Below are 11,382 nucleotides of genomic sequence, written 5' to 3'. Positions count from 1 at the left end.
GGGCACAGGGCTGCAGAAGTAGCACAGCCAGGGTTCTACACCCGGGGCCACGTACTGGCCGCCTACTCGCAGGTCCCATGGCCCCTATAAACCCGAGTTTCTTATCTGTGGCCTGGAGACAGCACCACCCACTCACAGGGTAGGGAGCCACGCCGGGAAGTGCTGGGACCTTGTACAAACAGAAGGCAATTTGGCAATTACTCTGGGAGGTCAGAGGTTAGGAGAGACTGAGAAGCACCAAGGAAATGAAACTCTGAGGGACCTGGGGAGCCTCTCACGTCACTGCTCAGCTATTCACTCTGTGTGCTGAAACCTTCAGGGTAGGGGCCATCCGGATGGCATTTTCAGGAATTTGGAGAAATAGGTCTAGTAGGGCCTCACATCTCACATTAGATACCTCTTCAGAACTGGGTGTCCCCAGAGACCCAGGACGTCTGTCCCGCACTCGCAGGAAGAACAACTGCGAATGTTACCCGGCCCTGTGCAGCTGGGGGACATTCTCCCACTGCCCCTGCCTCCCTCCTCACTCTCCTTGTTTGATTTAACTTCCTGTTAATCTGACACCTAGAGAAATCTGTGACCCTGCAGCATGCCACTTACTGTGTGATGTCTTGACTCGTTTATGAACTTGCCAAAGGTCACTCCCACTATGATCTGCCAACCTCTTTCCCTTCCAGAAAGAAGCTTCCGGTTCTGAGTTCCTGGAGGTGCCATTTCCCTCTCTGTTGAAGCAAAGGCGGGGGCAGACCTCCTAGTAGGTGAAGTTTTCCTTTTGCATGGAGCACCGCAAAGCCGGCTTGCAGGGCTCCTGGGCCAGTGGAGGCCTGGAGGAGGCTAAGGTTGGGGGAAGGGAGACCAGAAAGGGATCTTGGGGTTTAGAAGCAGAGGTTTAGAGCTCTAGGCACTGTAACAACTCTTACCTTTCATACTTAGGAATCTGTCTCTGAACATTTACAGAGAGATTAAGAATTTACAGTGGTATGGTGTATGAATATTTTTTGGTGATGGGAGAGTTTTAAATAAATCTTAAATCAAGTCACATTTGAGCAATTATGCTCTTTGCTGAAATGAGCCCTAACTCAACAGGCTGCAATAATTACATGGCACCAAACTCAGTTTAAATGGTTAAATGCCAGTGATTGGAGTATTGGTTTATTATGTAGCAGGGACACCTTTTAAAAGTGTCGGGACCCAGACTCTTGTCTTTTTAGCCCTAGGAATTTTAATTAATAGATGAATGACACGTAGAGGATCAACAGTTCTGTTGAGACAGCAAGTTTTTCTTTGCTAAAACCTTGTTTCAGGAGAAACAAAAATAATGGTCAAGTCGGAATGATGAAGGCAGGGACTGTGATGTCCATCTGTGCATGCTGGGCCTGCAGTGGTTAAGACCTGGCCTATAACATCATAAATATTATCACTTCAGGTGACAGCCGTAACATGTTAAACTATTCCCAACTGTCTCATCGGATAAATGAAGCTGAGTCCAACTTGGTTTTTAAGGTTCACTTTTTAGAATCAGATTCCACAACTGTGGTTTACATTTAGGCCTTACAATAACTCTGTTCTAGAGGGTAGGAATGGTTGTCACCCATTCAGTGGATGAGAAGATGGAGGCCCTGCCGGTCAGGAGGTTGTCAGGTCAGTTCCTGTTGCCTAGTTGCTAGGCAATGCGGGCCCAGCCTTCCACATGTTCCCTCCTGGCCGTACACCTCCACCTTCCTGGGGCAGTAATTACCTAAGGGAAGACACAGAACTTGAAGATCAAAATTAAGAGCTTCAGTGGCAGGAAGGTGGGGAGGCATTTGAAAATCTGGCAATGCAGAAGGTGTTTTTCATTTCATCTTTTTCACCAAGGGTCTCCTGTGTGGTGGGCGTTCAAACACTGCAAGTGAGACCTAGTTCTTGCCTGAAAAAGCCACTGTCTAGAACTGTGTTGTCCAATACAGTCGCCACAAGTAGCAATTTAAGTTTAAAACAGTTCAAATTAAGTAAAATTAAAAATTCAATATCTGAGTCACATTAGCCACACTTCAGGTGCTCGATAGTCACAAGTCGGTCAGTGTGGGTGTCGATGGTTTCCACCATCACAGAAAGTTCTACTGGACAAGCGCTGGTCTAGAGGTAGCTGGTGTTCTCTAAACATTCATGTCTCTGTTCCTCTTGATCATGTGGTAATATGTTGAACCACACGAAATTGCCCATTCTGTAGGTCAAAACCAGTTGACTAGTGGCAGTTGATACACTTCATCTGATAAGATCTCACCCTGAGAAAGCATTAGTCCCGCCTCTTTGCGTGCATTGTAAACTGCATTCCAAGAAAAAGGAGTGGGATGGGGGCTGCACAGATGGTGGCCCTGCCCTGGAGAGATTTTTTTACCCAATGCCCTCAGCATCAAAATGGTGACTTGTAACAAAGACAGAAAATAAATAGATATTAGGTAGAAAGTGATGGCTTGTAAGGGAAGGTAAATATTTAATTCTAAGTGACAGTGCCTAGGCAAGGAGGCACTCTCACTTAGCATATAGAAAATTAGTTCAGGGTCCTCCTAGGAGACTTTTCTTAGGCAGGCAAATTCTGCCCAAGTCTCCTGAAGCCAAAACCAGACATATCTGTGTGTCCTTTATGTGCCTTCAGTAACAGATGTGTTCCACCCGTAAACAGTGGGCAGCAACTTTAACTTATCAAAAACATTTTGTGATTTCTAACTTAGATTTTTTTGGCAAGACTAGAATACCTGTCCAGTCCCAAAACCTTTTCAGTTCCAAAGTGTTGGAGTTCCAGTGTTCTTGGGTGTCATAAATTGGTTCCTATACCGGTGACTATTTACACAGCTCTGTTATTCTCCATTTAACTTTTTTTTCTTTTTTTTGAGACGAAGTTTCGCTCTTGTTGCCCAGGCTGGAGTCCAATGGCGTGATCTCGGTTTACTGCAACCTCCACCTCCCGGGTTCAAGCGATTCTCCTGCCTCAGCCTCCTGAGTAGCTGGGATTACAGGCATGCGCCACCACGCCCGGCTCATTTTGTACTTTTAGTAGAGACAGGGTTTCACCATGTTGGTCAAGCTGGTCTAGAACTCCTGACCTCAGGTGATCTGCCCTCCTCAGCCTCCCAAAGTGCTGGGATTGTAGGCATGAGCCACCGTGCCCGGCCTCCATATAACTTTGAAAGGATAATTGGGCAGTATTGGGGAAGAATTTTTGAATTCTTGGTTGTACTTCTGGGCTCATCTTAGTATTAGTACTCTGTAAAGAATAACATAAAACCAAAGTTTAACTTTAAAGGAAGAAGCTGAATGATGGACAGCCACTTGATCTCTTTCTGGTCAGAAAGGAGGCCCACTGAGACTACTGGAAGTTACCGACTATTTATAGTGATAATGAATATCATCTGCTGACTCAAAAGTTGGAATAAAAGACCATCTTGAATTCAAATCTTTAATTCTCTACCCTGGGCAAGGTATAAGCAAACAAGGTCTGTTAGGCTGTCTTGAGAGGAATTCCAAACTGGTGCCCTGTGTGAACTGAACTTGGCCTCCATATGCAGTTTGTTTCACTGACCTTGTGTTATTAAGCAATTGAGTCACCTTTTAAAACTGGAAATTTTTAGTTTTGTTTTTTTTTTTCATTAAAATCTAGATTTGTTTGGGCTGGGCACAGCGACTCATCCCTGTAATCCCAGCACTTTGGAAGGCCAAGGCGGGTGGATCATTTGAGCCCAGGAGTTTGAGACCAGCCTGGGCAACATGGCAAAACCCCATCTCTATAAAGAATACAAAAATTAGCCAGGCATGGCGGCATGTGCCTGTAGTCCCAGCTACTCAGGTTGGCTGAGGCGGGAGGATCGTTTGAACCTGGAAGGTGGATGTTGCAGTGAGCCAAGATCACACTACTACACTCCAGCCTAGGCGACAGTGAGACTGTCTCAAAATAAAAAAACCAAAATCTAGATTTTTGGGTTCTCTGGGAGAAAATGGGAATTTCTGGCTATACCAGGTTGACTTTCTTATGTGGCAGCCGTGGACTGTGGTTGTCCTCTCTGGGCGGGGCCTGCGCCCTCAGTGCCCAGCATCCTACCCCAATTTATGTGACGTGCTTGGGTATTGGCAGTCCCTCAGGGGCTGGGGGCTGTCCGGTGTGACTGGACTGGTCATCAGCATGTCCCATGGAGCTGCTGTGTGGAGCAGGGGGAGAAGCACTGGTTGGGTATTCTAATCCCTGGAATAAGTGAGTGACTTTGGACATGACTTCTCTTCCCTGGGCTTCAGTTTCCTCCTCCTATAAAGTGAAACTAGGCCGGCTAGCTCCACCTTTCAGGCCGCAAACCTCGGTTTATCCTTAACTCCTCACCGTCTCATACCCGTACCCTGTACACAGCAGGTCCCATCAGCTCTACCTTCTGGACAGAGCCAGAGTGACCGTTCTCACCACTTCTGCCTTCTCCCTGGTCCAAAGCTCTTACCTTTTGATTTTTTGTTTCTGAGAGGGTCTTGTTCTGTCACCCAGGCTGGAGTACAATGGCGCAATCACTGCTCACTGCAGTTTCAACATTGCAGACTCAGTTAATCCTGCTGCCTCAGCCACTGCTCACTGCAGTTTCAACATTGCGGGCTCAGTTAATCCTCCTGCCTCAGCCTCCCAGGTAGCTGGTACCATAAGTGCACGCTACCACACCCAGTGAATTTTTTTAAGTTTTTTTTTTTTTTTTTTTTTTGTAGAAATGGTGTCTCACCATGTTACCCAGGCTAGTCTTGAACTCCTGGGCTAAAGCAGTCCTCCTGCCTTGGCCTCCCAAAGTGCCAGGATTGTAGGCGTGAGCCAGCACGCCCAGCCTGCTCTCACCTCTGCCCTGGGCTACTTCACCAGCCTCCGGTGGGCTCACTGCCTTTGCCTGTGAACCCCTTGCCTTCTAGTCTGTTGCCACAGCAGACCATGTCACTCCTCTGTTCAAGACCCTCCTTGGTCAAGGTCTCCAGTGGCCTCTCAGGGCACCATTTTTGCTCTGGCTTCACTCCTATCGTCTCCCTGCCCTCTGCTCGAGCCATGGTGGCCTCTATTCCTCAGGCATGCTTCTGCCTCAGGGCCTTTGAGCCTACTTTGGCCTATCCCTGAGAGCTTTTCCTTAGATGGCACATGGCTGGCTCCTTCATCTCCTTCAGGCCTGTTGGCTACCCTGTGTGGAGTGATAGCCTCTGATGCTCCCCCACCCCCATTCCCTGCCCCGCTTCTCTGCATCACTTTCTCTTCATCACCACCTGACATGTCCCGTATTTGACTGACTTTGTCATCTCCCCCTCTGAAGCGTAAGCTTTATCAGTGCAGGGATGTAGCTTTTGTTTCCTGAGGTATACCCAGTGTCGAGGGCAGTGACTGGCACGCAGTAGGTGCCCATTCTTGCTGGCTAATGGAGATGATTTTGTAACGCTGGTGTTCTGTGAGTATATCATGTAGCCCGAAGGAGTCTGGATTCCTAGAGCATCAAATACAAACACAAAAACATATTCCAGAGCCAAATGCAAGTGAAGTTTTGATTCACTCCATCCTGGCTCCAGTTGAGAAATTGACAGTCACATGCGGCGGGCACTGTTAAATGTGGACATCCTGCCCTGCCAGTGGAGGCTGGGGTTTGAAGTGAGCCTTAGGAGGTGATGTGGATGTTGGCTCTCTCCTGGGAGCCCTCAGTCTCCAGCCTGGTTAGATTCATCCCAGTGTCTCTGGGAGTCCATCATGCATGGCACCTTGACAGGACTGGGCCCTTCCCAGGTGCTTGCACCAGTTCTGGGGAGGAGACTTGGCTGTGAGCATCTTTTAATTCCTTGTACAACCAACGAGTGTGAGGTGGGCCTTGCAGAGTAACTGAGCATCTCAGTGACGACACACTCACCAGGAAACAGAACGTGTGTTTTGGGTGTGAACAGTGTGCTGGCTTGCTCTGAAAAGAGGTAGATTTTGTGTTTAGTGAGCAAAAGTGTTCCTTAGCGGGAGAAGGGAGCATTCTTATAGTTGGCATTACATTTTCTTTTCTCTTGGTCAGTCCTCATCATGCTAGGAAGTGAGGGAGGGGACAAGGTTCGTCTCCTGCCTCACCTCATGATGGTTTTCTTTTCTCAGAGGAATTTTGTGTGGCAGTCCGCTAAGCAGGAGGAGCAATGGCTGAGCCAGGGTGGTCTGGTTGGGAAGAGGCAATACCAGGTCCAGCCCCATCCTTCGTTTCTCCTCTTCTCTCCTGTTGATTTTAGGTGAAGAAGAGTAGATATTAGATTCTAGCCCTTTCTAATGGGAATGTCCGACCTACTCATTTTACTTGGAAAGGTGAAAGACCCTTGTTCAAACTCAAGTGGTGTGTTTTTATGAAGTTCTTATTCAGTGATTAAAGTATACAGCTCAACTGCATTAAATTGGTTTTTAATTAAGTCTGATCCTGAATAGGAATTAGATGTAGCTTTAGTTTTATGAATACATTTTTATTTCCTTGGTAGTTCTGGGTATTTGTAGTAATTAGAAAGGAAAATCTTAATTTTCAGAATAGTAATCACAGCGATTGAGGGGAGGAAGGAGTCAGTGCTGAAGAGTAAATGAATTATTGAAACTCTTAATGAAAAGTCGTATTGGTGATGTGTCAAAGGACTCTTAAAAGGTCAACTTTAGTCACTGCTCTGAAGCTCAGCTAGTCTTTTCCTTCTTAAGTCATATCCCTCTTAAGTTGGAAGATCTGGAGACTTATTCTGTACAGTTTGATTTTTTTAAAGGACTGCAGGTGGGCCGGGCATGGTGGCTCAGCCTGTAGTCCCAGCACTTTGGGAGGCTAAGGTGGGCGGATCACCTGAGGTCAGGAGTTCGACACCAGCCTGGCCAACATGGTGAAACCCCGTCTCTACTAAAAATGCAAAAATTAGCTGGGCATGGTGGTACATGCCTGTAATCCCAGCTACTCGGGAGGCTGAGGCAGGAGAATCGCTTGAACCAGGGAGGCGGAGGTTCACACCACTGCACTCCAGCCTGGGCGACAGAGTGAGACTCCATCTCAAAAAAGGAAAGAAAGAAAGACTTCAGGAGAGCATGGTGGCATGGCCACAGGACCATAAAGGGCTGTGGGTCCCACTGAGTCACTGCCCTGTCAGGTCAGGAGGTGACTGCCTGCCTTGACCCTGGCTCCAGTTACTTCCTGTCTGAAGGGAGCAATCCTGTGTGGGTGTGAGCGCTGGGAGGTGGCAGTAGTAACAGGGCTCCCTAACAGATTCTTTGGGCCTTAAAGATGCTCTTCCTCCAGGATCTGTGGGGCACGTTTTCCAAGGAAATATGACACACGTTTTAAACTCTTTCAAGTAAAATATATACAGAAAAATGCACTATCATGGGTCTACACAATAAGTATCCACAAACTAAACACGCCTGTTTAACCAGCAGATCAAGAAATAGATTTTTCCCGACCTCCCCAACCTCCCTTTGTGCCCAGCTTCCAGCTGCTGCCCATCCCTGGGCAGGGAATACCTGCTCTCTTCTTAATACCAGTGATTGATTTTGCTGCGTTTGAACTTGATGTAAATGGACTCGAACGGCATATGCTCTTTCGTGTCTTTCACCCAACATTATGTGTAAGACTTGTCAGGTTGTTGGGGTAATTGTAGTTTGTTCGTTCTCATTGTTCACTGTTCCAGCGTGTGAATATATGAGTTTATTCATGTTACTGTAGGTGGCTACTTGGAGAGTTTCCGGTTTGGGGCTATTATAAATAATACTTCTGTGAACAGTCATGCCACAGACTTTTGGTGAATGTCTATACACATTTCCATTGGGTCAGTACACCTAGGAGTGGAATTGCAGGACCAGAAGGAGGTAGGTGCTCGGCTTTAAAAGAAAGTGCCAGACTTTTTGTCTGAAGTGCTTGTACTAATTTATACTCCCACCAACAGTATATGAATGAGACCTTGGAATATATTATAAAGTGACTGATTCTAAAAGGGAACCAAAATGAAGTTTGAGTTACCGCTGATAATAAGTAAGAAATGACTCACTCAGGCTGAAGTTCTCCGCTGTCACGGAGATAGGATGTTTGGCTGACAGAATTCGTTAATCAAAGGTGGGCCTTTGCAAAGGGCTTGTGAGACGGTCAGATTTTATTGCTGATGAGCAGGTGATACTTCCTAATATAAACCTGAGTGGAAACGCAGCTCTTCTCAAAGGAGTTAATGGAAGGAAATTCAGCGAAGCTCATATCTTGAGATTGAATTCGTCATCAGAACTCTTCCCCCACAGAGTTAATTTCTTAAAAACAAAAGAACCAACAGTTGGGTACCAGACCTCATTTAGCTCTGGCCCATGCGTTTCTAATTAGAAGCTCTGCTAACCTCCAGGGTTTGGCGGTGTCGGGATACTCCTGCAGGAGCCCTTCCTCCCTGGTCCACCTAGTCATGAAGAATGGTATATCCAGGTCCAGAGTTGGCAGTAGTCTCCCTGGCACAGCCAGCCTCCTGGCACATGGCAGCCACGTGCTCCCTTTTCTTTGAAGAGCATGGTTGGCTGGGATTTGGTTTGGCTGTTGGGGGTGACAACACTGGGTTTCTGCTGATAGGATAGGCTGGGTGGCCTGAACCAGTCTTCTAATTTGCTGGATGGACTGGACAAGAGGTAAATGACATTAGAAATACCTTCTGACAAGCCTAGAATGGAAGACACTGAGGCAGGCGGTGAAATGAGTGACCCAAGAGGATAAGGACAACCCTGAGGGCCTTTGGCGAAATGGGCAAACTTTTAAGTTCTGATAGCATCTCCAGGCACGGGGGCAGAGATTCATGCTGGCAGTGTGATAGGAAACGGGCTCCCTGAGTTGGAACCGCAAGGGGCCATGACACCTTCAGGGAGAAGGGGAGTCAGAGGTAAGCCCATTCTCACCCTACAGGCAGGGTAGGGGGGGCACATTCTGAGACGTGGGTATCACAAGTTGTTCCTCATGCAGATCCCGTGGCCTGAGTAGTGGGAAACTCCAAGCTGATTTGAAGATTCTTTATTTGAGAGTGGACCTGCACAGCTAGTGCTCCTGGGCCAGTCCAGGGGCGAGCAGATCTTTGAAGGACTGCACCTTTATCCTGGGCTCACCAAATGCCCAGGTGTAATTATCAAACGAAAGAGAACAGTCCATAGTTAGGAACAACTAAATGCAAAGAATGAAAGCACTGAATGAGGACCAGCAGGAACAGACCTTGGAAAACGTAAGATAATGGACTTGTTGACGGAGATTTTAAAGGCCTTACTCAAACTAATAGGCAAGATTGAAAATATCTACGAAGAAGAGGAAACTATACAATGACCTAACAAATTTGAAAAAGGAACCAGGAACAACTTGTAGACATGAAAAGTTCATGTCTTTGTAGTAAAAATCTAACCGCTGGGTTTACTAGCAGATTACATAAAACTGAAGAGAGTGAATGAACTGGAAAGTAGAGAAGAAGAAATATATACAATTTATCTTAGAGAATCACGTAGATGAATAATTTGTAAGACCAATTGAGATTCAGAAAGAGTAGATTCAGAAGTGTGTCTAATTGGGGTTCCAGGAGAGGAGCGAGGACAGAGCCAGTACTTGAAGAGTTAATGACTGAGAATTTTGCGGAATGCATAAGACACCAAACCAAAACCCAAGCAGGATAAATAAAAATAAATCCACATGTAGACATTAGCGATACAGCAACTCAAGGGAAAAATTCAACAGCGAGAGTGAAAAGATCGTTTTAAGATAAAAACCCAAGATAGCTACTGACAGATCTTTGCTAGAGGAACTTCTCAAGGGTATTCTTGGAAGGAAAGTGATGGGAAGGGGAAAAAGAGAGATATAACAAGCAATGATGAGTAAAGAAAGTGGTAAATATTTGGACAATTCTAAATACATTCAAAAAAATAATGTTGGAGAGGCTGGAACAAGGATAAGATTAAATACATGAAAACAGTAACATCTAAGTTGGAAGGGATAATAGAATTAATGGGGGGAGGGTAAAGATTTAACTTTGAATTTTGTGAGCGCTGTTACTTTTTTTTTTTTTAAAGGTAATTGCTAAAGAGTAGAAACAATGGGGGAAAAAAAAAAAAAAAGAGTCCTACAGTACTGATTTTGATGCCAGCCAACCTTGTTACAAAACTTGACAAGAATAGTAGGAGGAAAGAAAACCATCAGTCAGATCTAATACCTGAAAAGAAAAACCAAATCTAGCAGTATGTATGACTAAATCGTTTTCTCCTAGGAGTTCAAACCTGGTTTAATGTTTAAAAATAAGCTTATATTCACCTTCCACACCTACAGGTTATAGTAGAATAGTATGATTATCTTAATAAGTACAGATAAAGTATTTGATAAAATTCAACATGTATTATGTAAACTAGGAATAAGAAAGCCACCTCTTTAACCTGATAAAGGATGTCTACAAAAAGGCTTAGCAAACCTCACACTAAAGAGAGAGACACCTAAATCTTTCCCTTCGATATGAGAAAAACAGGGTACTTGCTGTCATTCCTTCTCTTCAGCACTGTGTTGAAGGTCCTCCCCTGTGCAAAAATTCAAGAAAAATTAAGCAAACAATAGGAAATTGGGAAGAAAGGAACAAAACTGAGATTCATATGCTTATATGTGTAGTTTTTTTTTTTTTTTCAATTGACAGATACGTTACTAGAATTAGGCAAGTTGCTGTGGGGGAAATAAATCACCCTCCTGGAATCCGTATACTAGCAACAAGCAGAAAATGAAACTTCAGAGCTACCTTTAGAGTGTGAAAACTATGAAAAACTAAGAAGTCACTCTGAAAACATGTAAGACTCCATGGTGTGTATTATTTTCCATCTGGATACTTGGGGTGTTCTATTTAGATCTGATCCTTATAATGGTATACATTAGCACATATGATCCTGATATGATATTGAGTAGACGATTGGTTCATCACTTACCATATTTCATGTGGTGAGGTTTGATTGGATACAATACAGATGAGATTGACCCCTGCTTTGGGGAGACAAATGTTTACCGCACTAAGAACTCCCTTGTGGGCTAGCACATCTTAACTGTTCATATCCAGTTTGAGACATCAGTTCTTGATTCCTACCGCCTAGGCATGCTGTCTTCCTCAATAAGGTGAAGCCTGTAGGCTTCTTGGAAGTTCGCAAAAGATTTGGGTCTGTTTAAGTACTTACTTTCCAAAGACTGTTATTTGGAGAGACACCAAAAATTGTCAGTTCTTTATTTTTTTCCCCTTCAGGCATAGAAATTGAATCTCAAATGGCTGATGAATAAGCAAAGGCTTATAATAGAATACATTTCTATTTTTAGTGTTTCAGCTCTTCTTTAAAATGAGTAACATTGTTTCTTTAAAATAGGAAGTCCATTATATGTATCCTCT

General features: G+C 44.9%; 1 protein-coding gene across 3 annotated transcripts in view; it reads left to right on the top strand.

The window, feature by feature from the left end:
- The first annotated feature begins 672 nt into the window (after window positions 1–672).
- RRBP1 (ribosome binding protein 1) overlaps window positions 673–11,382 on the top strand; it is a 66,926-nt gene continuing 56,216 nt past the window's right edge. For all 3 annotated transcript variants that reach the window (XM_011979479.1, XM_011979478.1, XM_011979477.1), the window contains exon 1: window positions 673–754. The gene's annotated coding sequence lies outside the window, so the exon portion shown is untranslated. The remainder of the gene's footprint in view (window positions 755–11,382) is intronic.

Source organism: Mandrillus leucophaeus, unplaced genomic scaffold (assembly GCF_000951045.1).
Source record: "Mandrillus leucophaeus isolate KB7577 unplaced genomic scaffold, Mleu.le_1.0 Scaffold202, whole genome shotgun sequence".
NCBI lineage: Eukaryota > Metazoa > Chordata > Mammalia > Primates > Cercopithecidae > Mandrillus > Mandrillus leucophaeus.
This window is presented reverse-complemented; position numbering and strand designations above follow the sequence as displayed.